At 47.8% G+C, this 12,007-nt stretch overlaps 1 protein-coding gene across 1 annotated transcript in view; it reads left to right on the forward strand.

The window, feature by feature from the left end:
* The window catches only part of AGBL1 (AGBL carboxypeptidase 1), a 387,636-nt gene that overhangs the window by 57,524 nt on the left and 318,105 nt on the right, over positions 1-12,007 (forward strand). The window lies entirely within an intron of this gene.

Raw genomic sequence — 12,007 nt, forward strand, 5'->3', positions numbered from 1 at the left:
AGACAAGCTTTCAAGCTTACATAGAGCTCTTCTTCGGGTCTGGGAAATGTATTCAGAGTGTCAGAGCTAAAAACAAGGTAGAACAGATTGTTTAGCATAAGTAGTTAACACACATTTCAAGGGATCATCCAAGGTAAAGTAACACCCCTCCTGTCATGGGGGGGAAGGCAGTTGGAGGGGGTTGTTCGTGGCTTATAGATGGGATTTATGGCTTAATAAAACAGTGTCTCTACTCAGTCCCTGACTTTTGGTGTCTAGAAAAGTTATGAATTTACGCTCCCAAACTCATCTTTTGAAAGCGCTGTTCAGGTTTCGTTTGCAGATGAGGACTGATAGGTCAGATATGGAGCGATCACTTTGTGAAAAGTGTTCAGCCACAGGTGATGTGGTGTTTTTGTCTTTTATCATTTTCCTGTGTGAGTTCATTCGAGAGTGTAGTCATTGTCTAGTTTCACCCATTTAGTTGTTATTGGGGCATTAATGCCTGGGAGCTTAAATTCATTACTTTGCTAGACACTAAAAATCATGGACTGAACAGAGACACTGGATTTATGGCTTCTTACAACAATCTGTAACCCATTAACTTCCCTTTCCCTGCTGCTTTCCCCCCTCCCTTCCTTCCTTTGCCCCCTATTACTGGAGTGGCGTTAATGGACCACTTCACTTTGAATGGTCCGTTGAAATATGTATTAACTACTTATGCTAAACAATCTGTTCCACCTTGTATTTACCTGTGACACTCTGAGTACGTTTCCCAGACGTGAAGAAGAGCTCTGTGTAAGCTCAAAAGCTTGTCTCTCTCACCAACAGCAGTTGGTCCAATAAAAGATGTTGCCTCACCCACCTTGTCTTTCTAATATCCTGTGACCTACATGCCTACAACAACATGGCATAAATAATGACATTTAGAAGCCCTATTACCTGACTTGCTGGCACAGCTAGATATAACTGGACATCTAGTTGCTATCATTTTGTCCACAATTAACTGCACCCCCAAAACTATGCATTTGCAATTACTTGTGGGCAAAACTTTGTGAGTGCAGTTTGGATGGCTGGTTTTAAGTGCCAGGCTCTAGGTATCCTTAGAGATCACTTTGTCTTTTAAGGGTAAGTCTGAAAGGCTCCCATGTTGCAAAGTGCCAGGGAATCAATTTATCCTCCTCAGAAGGCTGAGTCCGTCTCTGCCAAGATCTGAACCTGTGGTTACAGGGATTTGGCACAGCTCTCTAAGGGCTTGTCTACATTACCCGCTGGATTGATGGGCAGTGATCAATCCAGCGGGGGTCGATTTATCGTGTCTAGTCTAGACATGATCAATCGACCACCGAGCGCTCTCCCGTCAACTCCGGTACTCCACCAGGGCGAGAGGCGCAGGCGGAGTTGATGGGAGAGCATCAGCCGTCAACTTACTGCGGTGAAGACACCGTGGTAAGTAGGTCTAAGTACGTCGACTTCAGCTGAAGTTGAGTAACTTAGATCAACCCCGCCCCCCCCTCCACCACCAGTGTAGACCAGGCCACAGCCACGCTCTTCAGCTGAGTCAGTGACACAATATACCAGTTTTACTTGGTAAATGAATTGTCTGCTTTTCTTGTATTGCTTTGAGTGGGTTTAGTCCTCATAAAAGTGTGAGTCAGAGAACTGGCTAGAAGTAAGCATAATGCACTACTGGGGCTGGATCTCTTCTCCCATATCACTTTGCTGATTCACCCTCGGTCTTGATGTGCAACACAACATTTTTGATGTGTCTGCCAGTCCGGGGCGAGGGGTCCTCTCAGGGCCGGCTCTAGGATTTTTGCCACCCCAAGCAGAAACAATTTTGGCCGCCCCCCCCATTTTTTTCTTACCCCACCCCCGCCTCAGCTCCGCCCCTTCCCCAAATCCCTAGCCCTGCCTCCCCCACCCCAGGCTCTCAAGCCTAGGGGGGAGGGGGAGCAGCGGCGCGCGAATCAGCTGTTTTGCGCGCCATAGCGCGCGAGCGGCAGCAGCGGAGGTGAGCTAGGGCGGCTGGGGCACATTTTTAGGGGCAGCATTCTGGCGCCGGCCATGCCGCCCCTAAAAATGTGCCACCCCAAGCACCAGCTTGTTTTACTGGTGCCTAGAGCCGGCCCTGATCATAACGGTTCCTTACGGCCATAAACCTATGAACTACACCCGTGTAAAACCAAAGAATGAGAGCCAGAAAGCAGGGATTAAACTGATGCTCATTCTCTCTCATCCCCCATGCCTCCCAATACAAAACCTGCCTCTCACCCACCCCTCACTGGGGCATTGCCAAAAACAATCACTGGGCTTTACAAAGGGCTGCTGCAAAGAGTCCCAGCTCAAGCATCTCTCTCTGTCTCTTTCATATCCCCATAATCCAACTACACCTGTATGTGTGGTACAAAGCATGAGGGAATCAGGTGGACTTTGAGCCATCCAGCCCCTTAGCCCCCCAGGATACATCTCTCATCAGAGAAGGGGCTGATTTTACTCATTGCCAAGGACATACATTTTAATTCCTGTTCAAACAAAGCACTAGTGGCTCTTTTTCAGGGCAGCACAGAGGTAGCACCACCTCCGAAGGCTGAAATCACATCCCAGAAAGATATTTTCCATTCTTATCAACTCCCTCTCCGGGGTCAGGTGTCACCAGTATGGCTGAGGCAGGCTGTGACAGCTTGTCACTCACATCAAGATGAAAGGGCTGGAAGGATCACAATCGAATAGAATTCTTAACAGATTAATTACCCAGAGCTGACCGTATAAAAACCCAATTTCCCCACCCAAAAGGCATGCATGGAGAGACTGAGAGAGAGGCATTGATGTTATCCCTGATAGACCTATAAAGGCGGCTAATAGGAATGCTCTTCTTAGGTTAGTATGTTAACATATTATCATAGAACCATATGCAAACAAAGCCAGTGCAGCATGTTGGCATAATGTGGGCTCAAATCATCCAATAGGTAATTAAAATGTGTCAATCAAGGGGGTTCAATCTGTCTCTTTCCCCCTGGAGACCTGCCTTTCAATCCCATTTAAGTCACCACTGGAAATGAGTCTGGTGGTCTCTCAGCCAAGTCCTTAGCTGATACTTATTCACATCACATCAGATTCGTAGGACCGGCAGCCTATGCTCAAGAGGACCCAGGGCCAGCTCTAGGCACCAGCAAAACAAGCTGGTGCTTGGGGCAGTACATTTTTAGCTAGGGCGGCTGGGGCACTGCTGCTTGCCCTCCCTCCCAGGCTCTCAAACTTGGGAGGGAGGGGGAGATCCCGAACGGCCGCGGCGCCGCTGCTCACCCTCCCTCCCAGGTTTGAGAGCCTGGGAGGGAGGGGGAGACTCCGAGTGGCCGCAGCGCGTGCGCCGCTTCTCCCCCTCCCTCCTAGGCTTGAGAGCTTGGGGGGAGGAGGCAGGGCTGGGGATTTGGGGAAGGGGCGGGGCCGGGGGTGGGGTAAGAAAAAAACGGGGGGCGGCCAAAATTGTTTCTGCTTGGGGCGGCAAAAATCCTAGAGCCGGCCCTGGTTATGATCATCTAGTCCGACCTCCTGCATCGCACAGGACAGAGATCCTCTCTTAGTGACATCTGCATCACTCCCATAACTGCTGCTTGAGCCAGGGACTATCTTTTAGAAAACACTCAGGCCTTGGCTACACTCGTGGATTCACAGCGCTGCCGCGGCAGCACTGTGAAGTGCGAGTGTAGTCACGCCGCCAGCGCTGTGAGAGCTCTCTCGCAGCGCTGCAAGTACTCCACCTCTCCGAGGGGAGTAGCTTGCAGCACTACGAGTGAGCGTGCAGCGCTGCAGGCACTGATTACACTGGCGTTTTACAGCGCTGTACTCACTGCGCTCAGGGGGGTGTTTTTTCACACCCCTGAGCGCAGCAAGTGCAGCGCTGTGAATTGCCAGTGTAGCCAAGGCCTTAGTGACTTTAATTCACCATGGTGTAAGTGAGAGAAGAATTGGGCTTGATGTCCGCTGAAGGCATTTAAAGAGCTGTGGCCCAGTATATTTTCGGCAGTAATGGGTGCTCTGTGCTGGTAGCAGTGACTTGGCCTCCATCTATCTTCTGTCTTCACCCTTTTCTCTCTGATTGTTAAAACCCATAAAGCTGCAGAGAAATATTATTCTTTAAATAGGCTTAATTTCTGTATCACTTATTTGTATGTGGGATCTCTTGCTCGCTAATTACATCCAGCAGAATGGCTAGCGTCACAGAAAAGATGTGATTTTTTTGGATGAAATATAGGGCTCCCTTAAAAAAAAAAATCCTGGTAGCTGGAACTGAAGCAACCATTAGCAAAGAACTTGCGGGTAGAGTGGGAAGAGAAATTAATGTTCAGGGCAGCTTTGGTATCCTTCAGCATTCCACCAAACCCACATCTGTGCAGAACACCTGGAGCGCCACCTGTTGATGTCGAGCGGGTTATTGCAAACTGTAAGCAGGTTGGAATTAAAGAGATCATGATGATGGGTGTTTATGTGTCAGTCTTGGACTAGCATTGGCATGAAAATGCCAACAGCAGCTGGGGCCTTGCTCAACCACATTTTCAGGATCCATAAATCACTGTATTTAAATCTTTAAACCAAATCTCTATGCAAGGGCCTGCACATTTATGCTCAGTATTGTTGGGCCACCAAGGAAATGATTATTCAAGGCATTTATCTCAGATGAGATCTACCTCTTGTACAAAGCACCTGTCGCCATGGTGTCTAAGTGACCCTTGTAGCTAAGCGCCATGTATCTAAATGACCCTTAGCTGTCAATTGTGAAACTGTATTTTTAGCAGGATGCTCTGCTGACTATATAAACCCCGAGAGTGAAGCATGAGTCCCTAGGGCTGAAGATAAAATACAGCCTGACAATAGGTATAGCCTGAGTGTAGTTTATTCCCTTCACTGCTCTGGAAAATGTGCTTCGAGTCAGAAAATTGTTTGTGGCAGCACCCAAAGGACCCGATCAGGACCCTCATTGTGCTAAGCACTGTATAGACACACATGACAAGGCCGGTCCCTGCCCAAAGAGCTTGCAATCTACACAAAGACAAGATGCAACAAGTGAGTGTCATGAGCAATAGGAATAGAGGGGGAGAGAACAGGTGGGGGCGGGGGGGCCATGATAAGATCATGCCGTATGCTAGCTATGTGCAGAACTTCATGGTTCTCAATCACCTTTATTTTCCTTCAATAAATCCTAGGAATCCCCATTAGCGCTCTACTACTCCATTGTCAGTGTGCAGTCTTCTCTAGGCATCATGGCAGAAGGGAGTCTGGAAGAGACATTTGACCAACCAAAGAGTAGAGGCTTTATGCACTAGTTTGAGGTGGGTGTCCCATGTGTAAGCATGGAAAAAGTGCAAAGATGTCCATGGGAGAGGTGGTCAACTGGGTGATTAAAGCTGTGGGATTTGGATTTGCAGAGATCTCTTGGGTAGTTCCCTGCCTATCCAATCATTGGCCTCCCTGCTGTCTCAGGCCAGTTGTAAGGTGGTTCTGAGATGTGGATACCTACCCAGTAGAACTGGACTATGACCTTTCAACTCATTTCATCCAAGCTATCAAATAGCCTTCACATAGTTTCACTTTTCATTTTCAAAGTGCTGTACAAACATCAGTTTAATCCTTCTGTGTTTGGTTATGATGGGTTACTTGCTATGGAGTTAGATCGAAAGGGGATATTAAGGGAGCCAAACAGGAACGATAAAATAGGGTTACCATACGTCCGTTTTTTCCTGGACATGTCCGGCTTTTCGGCAATCAAACCCCCGTCCGGGGGAGAATTGCCAAAAAGCCGAACATGTCCGGGAAAAATACCGGCCGGGCACTTCCTCTCCCGCGGCTGCTCTGCTCCTCCCCGGACTCAGACTTCGGCTCTGTTTAAGAGCCAAGCTGCTGGAGCCAGCGCTACCGGCTTCGGGCAGCCCCCGTGCCTCCGGACCCTGCACCGCCAGAGCAGAGCAGCTGGAGCCGGGGAGGAGAAGTGCCCGGCCGGGGGCGCAGGGTCCAGAGGCATAGGGGCTGCCCGAAGCCCGAGTGCTACCGGCTTCATGGTTTGCCGGGCAACCTCCAGACCCTGCGCCCCCGGCTGGGTGCTTCCCCTCCCGGGCTCCAGCTGCGCTGGGGAAGCGCTAGCCGGGGGCGCAGGGTCTGGAGGCTGCCCGGCAAACTGTAAAGCCAGTAGCGCTCAGGCAGCCCTTTTCGCGTGGCTGGGAGGGAGGAGGGGGAATTAGGGCGGGGACTTTGGGGAAGGGGCGGAGAAAGGGCGGAGTTGGGGTGGGGGTGGGGGTGGGGAAGGGGGTGGGGCCGGGGTGTGGGAAAGGGGCGGGGCTAGGGCCCATGGAGTGTCCTCTTTTTTTATTTTTTAAATATGGTAACCCTAGATAAAACAATGACACAGATAAGAGTCCTTGAGAAAACAATGGGGAAGCTGTTTATCTGGGAATACCCTACCTGGCTTCACTCAGGCTCAGAATGGTTTCTTATCAAGGCTTAAACTAGGATCAAAAGGAGGATATCAAACATTAGAGGAACCCCAGGTCTAAAAAAGGGTGGAAGCTGAGAGAGAGGTCAGACTGTCAGCAAAAGCAAAAGCTGGCGGACTGGCAAGGAGACAGAGAGAGGCAGAAACAGCAGCAGAGGACTCTGCTCTCACAACCCAGAGATGGAGGTAACTGAAACGTACCAAAGCTTGCAAGGAAAGTTTAAGGATTGGGTAGAGGGAAATATGCATTAGACCTTTACTTATTTATTTTTTTACCCTTCACTCTGTGTGCTTCCCACGCATGAATACATAACGCTTTGTTTTGAAGAAGCTGTTGTTGTGTCATTTTAACCACCTCACTGGTCTAGGGTTGCCAGCCCTCCAGGACTGAAAGATTAATCTTTAAGTAAAGATTATGTCATATGATGGTATCTCCAGGAATTCGTCCAACCAAAGTTGGCAACCCTACGCTGGTCACAGATTGCCAGAGTGAAAGTCCTTAAAGATGCCAAACCGAGCTGGGCCTGTGGCATTAACACAGTTGGTGAACTAGAGCAGTGGTCTCCAAACTTTTTTGATCGTGCACCCCATCAGTAAAAAAAATGTTGAGCACGCACCCTGCTCCCGGCCAAACTGTCAAAGCAAAAAAAAAAAAAAAAAGCCGCTCGGACTCCCAGCCAAACTGCTGAAGGAAGGGGAAAAAAAAAAAAGGCAGCGCACCCCACTTGGAGACCATTGAACTAGAGAGGGCGGCCCAGAAAGTCAGTTTAAGAGAGGGTGGACCATGTGGTTCCACCCAGAGTGAGGTTCAGGTAGTCAAGATTGTGCTCAAGAGGCACTAAAAGGGGTTTGTTTCATTTTCCCCTGTACCTATGACACTGGTATGAAGTGCAGATGAATTATCTCTACTTTAAAGATAGAGGGACTGAGGCACAGAATTACTCAACAGCTTGCCCAAAGTCACACGGTCAGTTAGTGATGGATGCAGGCAATTCAAGCTCCTGGTACTTTGCTCCTTCCCCTAGACCAGGCTGCATCTTTGCAGCAACTTCCAGCCAGTGCCGACGTGGTGACCTGTATCTACATGGGTGACCTAGAAATAAGAATTCTTTTCTTATTATTCATCTTCTGGGGTGTCCAGTTGTGCTGGATAATCCAATTTTTATTTAGCGTAGAGAATAGTGGAATTTTTCTTGGTTATTGTTTATGGTTCCTACACACTGAATTTGCAAGAAGCATTTGTCTATCTGTTTTAGTTGTGCTTATGCCCTGTTATCAAACCTGCTGATTTGGAAACACTTCAAAGCCCTTTATTCTTCAGAGTGGCTGTCTCTGAAGCCATTGAGGGGATTTTTTTTTTTATGTTTTCTGATTACAGTGCAGCATTTATTGTTATGCCTTTTAAGACAGGGCAGCTTTCTTTATACATTTTTTACTGAAAGGTATAAATGAGCTGCCTTTGGGAGGGTTGTTTTTTAAATTCCAGTGTATGATCTTAGTGATTTATTACTGCAAAGAGCAGGGAATCAGTCAACAACATCTGGACAGGTCTGTAAGGCTTTTTTTTTTTTTTTTTTTAAATCTGTTCTTTCCTGAGACAAATGTAAAGTTTTGCACTGGGCACGCTATCAAGTTCTCTGGTGAAGCATATGCTCACGGCTTCGTCTTTCTTGAGCTTTGCAGCCTTTCCCTCCTGTTTCTGTCTTTTTTGTTCTCTCGCTCATGCACGGTTTATTTTTCATTATCCCTTCATTTCCCTTGTCCCAGGTTTTTCATCTCATTATTTCTTCTGATGCCAGAAAAGGGGCTGTTGGGTTACCATATGGTGTTACTAGGTGACCGTGCGGTACCAACACCGGTTGTCTTGTTTACTAAAATTCTCTCAGTGCGTCAGTCAGCTTGCCCTCTCTCTCACTGAATGTCCTTCCCTCCCTCCCCTATACAACTTTAGGTTGTGTTTCTTTCTTTCCCCTTAGAATGTTTTGGGTGTTTGAATTTGAATCAGAGTCCCAGATATTGATTATGTTCTGGGGAGGCTTCACCAGCCACCAGCTCAAAGACACTCTGTCTCTTTTACTGGTTTACAGCCTCATAGGAAACTTGATCCTCCACTAGCATAAATCAATGTAGCTCCATTGACTTCAATTTATCTGAGTCGAATAACACCAGCTGAGGATCTGGCCCAATATCTTTATTTTCCAAATGTCTTTTCTTCACTGTGCTTGTGTTGTACCTAAATTTAAAATGTGTGATCCTATATGGAATACCTTGAAAGTACACGCTATACGACACACAACAGACTATATATTTCATTTTCTAAAATCCTTTTGATAGATTGTGGTATTTTCAGAATGGAAAGTGGGACGTTTCGTTCTACTCAAGTATAATTACAGTCACACACCTCCAGGTACCAGCTGAATTTGGGCCTGCTTAGGGTGCCAGCCTGGAACTCAGGAGACCCAGGTTCAAATCCTTGCTCTGCCACAGACTTCCTCTGTGACTTTGGGTAAATCACTTAGTTTCTTTACACCAGTGGTTCTCAATCTAGGGCTGCCGCTTGTTCAGGGAAAGCCCCTGGCAGGCCGGGTCGGTTTGTTTACCTGCCGCGTCCACAGGTTTGGCCGATCGCAGCTCCCACTGGCCGCGGTTTGCCGCTCCAGGCCAATGGGAGCTGCTGGAAGTGGCGCGGGCCGAGGGACATACTGGCCGCCACTTCCCGTAGTCCCCATTGGCCTGGAGCAGCAAACCGTGGCCAGTGGGAGCCGCAGTGGGCCGAACCTGCGGACGCGGCAGGTAAACAAACCGGCCCGGCCTGCCAGGGGCTTTCCCTGAACAAGCGGCAGCCCTAGTTTGAGAACCACTGCTCTACACCTCAGTTGCCTATGTATAAAACAGGGAAAGTAGAACTGCCCTGCCCCCTAAGGGTATTGGGAGGATAAATGCATAAAATATTGTGAGGAACCGGATGCTACTGTGATGGCAGCCATACAAGCATCTTAGCTAAAAGGAGCGTGGAGGGTCATGTGGGGCAATCATGTGCCCCCCTTTAGCTGGTCCCCCTCTGACATGGCAGTGGCATAGGTCTGTGGAGGTTCCTTGTGAATGTTTGAGATTTTAGATAAGCCCCCAAAAGTGCGTAAGTGCATCCAGTGCCTATTGGAACTACCCCAACCTCTTGGATCCGCTGGATGGAGCCAGAAACACTGCGGGCACAGCCTTTCTCATGATATTTGGGGCTTTGGTGTCTGGTTCAGGAATCACCCAGGAAATGCAGAGGCCAGTGCACAATACATGTATACACGTAATGTCAAATCCCATTAATGACTCATATTTGGATCTGAGTTCTGGATGATTGTTTGAGCTGGGTTGAGATTTGCTTGGAAGTTGTTTTCCTAGTCCCTAATTGAAAATCTGGGGAAAAGGTTAGGTAATCGGTGTGTGCAGTATAGCCCATTCCAGCAGGCGGCAGTCTAACACACTGAATGGTTGCATGTCTCACTGAACACCTTCCATCAGCTGACCAGCTGTTGTCTAATTCCTGCAGAAATAAAATAAATAAAAAATAAATTAATGGAGATATCCTATCTCCTAGAACTGGAAGGGACCTTGATCATCGAGTCCAGCCCCCTGCCTTCACTAGCAACTGATTTTGCCCCAGATCCCTAAGTGGGCCCCCTTAAAGTTTGGGCTCATAACCCTGGGTTTAGCAGGCCAATGTTCAAACCACTGAGCTATCCCTCCCACTCTAATGATGATGACTTTCTTGCTTTTTAGTTGGTGAGACCTTAGTTGCTGAAATGCTGCCACATTGGCTTTTTTTGCCCTGTTTGCTGTTTGTGTGTCTGACAGATTAATTCTGAGAGCGGTAGGTTTGTGAGGGAGGTTGGCCTGGAACAGGTGCTGGCAGAAGTCAGCTCTGGAAGCTTTCATCTTCTCAGCTGTTGAGTGGACACACAATAAGTAGTAGTTTGGTGAAAATAAAATATTTATTTCCTGCTGCAGGATGATAATTGGCTCAGTGCAGAAGTTAATATGATTTATTTGGAGATTTGTTTATAAAGAGATTATATTGTAATTAATCTGTGGGCATGAAGGGCCTTATAGATGTAGTTCTCCAACGTGCAGTCGGCATTCAGAGCTTCGCAGCAACAGTGGGGCTGGAACGCTAGTCCTCCTGCTCCAAAAGCACAGGCTGATATAGGAGAATCTCTTCTGCTGCTAGCTGTACGGGGCCTATGCCACACAGAGAAGTTGCTCTGATTCCATCCATTTGAGAGCAGAAGTGCATATAGCAGCCAGCCATGTCATTGCAATATGAAATGAGTGACACACTGAAGCATTTGATTGTCCTTAGCGTGGCTTTCAGAGTGGGCACAAATTGATCCAGTTCCTGTTTAAATCCAGACCCAATGACCTGCTTTGACTTGGCAGCCTTCTGGGTCAGTGAATTGTTCAACCTCCTCACATTGCTCACCTGGGCACTAAAGTGCATCTGGTTTTGAACCCTTATGAGACTCCCTAGCTATTCGCTTTCTCCCTTCTCCTTAAGCACTGTCAGCCCAGCAAGAGCCTGTGGAATGCACTAGATGGTATTTCCCTGTGAAGAGGAGCAAGGTTATGTTTTAGCGAAGGCAAGCCAAAGTCATTGCTAGGAAGAAGACACAGCAATCAGGACGGGAGGGTAAGGAGTGGGTGGGATTTGGGTTTCCCAGTGGAGAGTAAACTCTGATAGAAGTTTAGTCCATTGTGGCATCTCTGCATCATGAATCTAGCACGTGATTGCTCTCCTGTCAGTGACACTCTTAGGTGAAATGACCCGTTCTTTCTTTTGAATTATTGAGCTGTCAAAGGCTAGCAGCTGGGAACTTGGGCAGTGACGGAAGGTCAGAGACAGGGCAGTGATGTGGGGACATGAGAGGACTGATGGCTGTTTTCATGCACTTCCCATGTGGGTTTGGGACAGTTGCAGGGAGCTTGGTTTGACTACATCAGCACATTTAGCCCTTTGTGCAGGCACTGTATGTATGTGTATTTTATCATTTTCCTAAGGAGACGAAAACAGTTAAAGGGAAAAATCAGGAGTGTCTGACTCCATCTCTCCCTTCCACCTGTATTTATTTAGCTGAGCAAGAACACACATCTGAGCATGCAGTTTCATTGCTGGCACCTAGTGAGGCATAAAGGTCAGTGTCAAGAGCCCTCAGCCACTGTCAGAGTGTAAAAGGCCCCTTGTCAAGGTTCTTGGTTTTACCCGTATATTTTGTATCTCTTGCCTATAGAATCCTGAGCAAAGTGAGATTGCTCACTCTCTGAAATACAGTTGTCTCTGGGTAACATGCAGCAGCTGTTCTGCTACAGCAAAGTTACACAATTTCTAGCAGGGAAAGAATAAAGAGGAAGTGTTGTCTAGTGGATAGGGCACTCATCTGGGACGTGGGATACCTGGGTTTTAGTCCCAGCTCTGCCACAGATTGAGCTGTGTGACCTTGTGCAAGTCACTTCATATCCACCTACCTTGTCTATCTAGATTGTAAACACTTT

The sequence above is a fragment of the Malaclemys terrapin genome, chromosome 10 (assembly GCF_027887155.1).
Source record: "Malaclemys terrapin pileata isolate rMalTer1 chromosome 10, rMalTer1.hap1, whole genome shotgun sequence".
NCBI lineage: Eukaryota > Metazoa > Chordata > Testudines > Emydidae > Malaclemys > Malaclemys terrapin.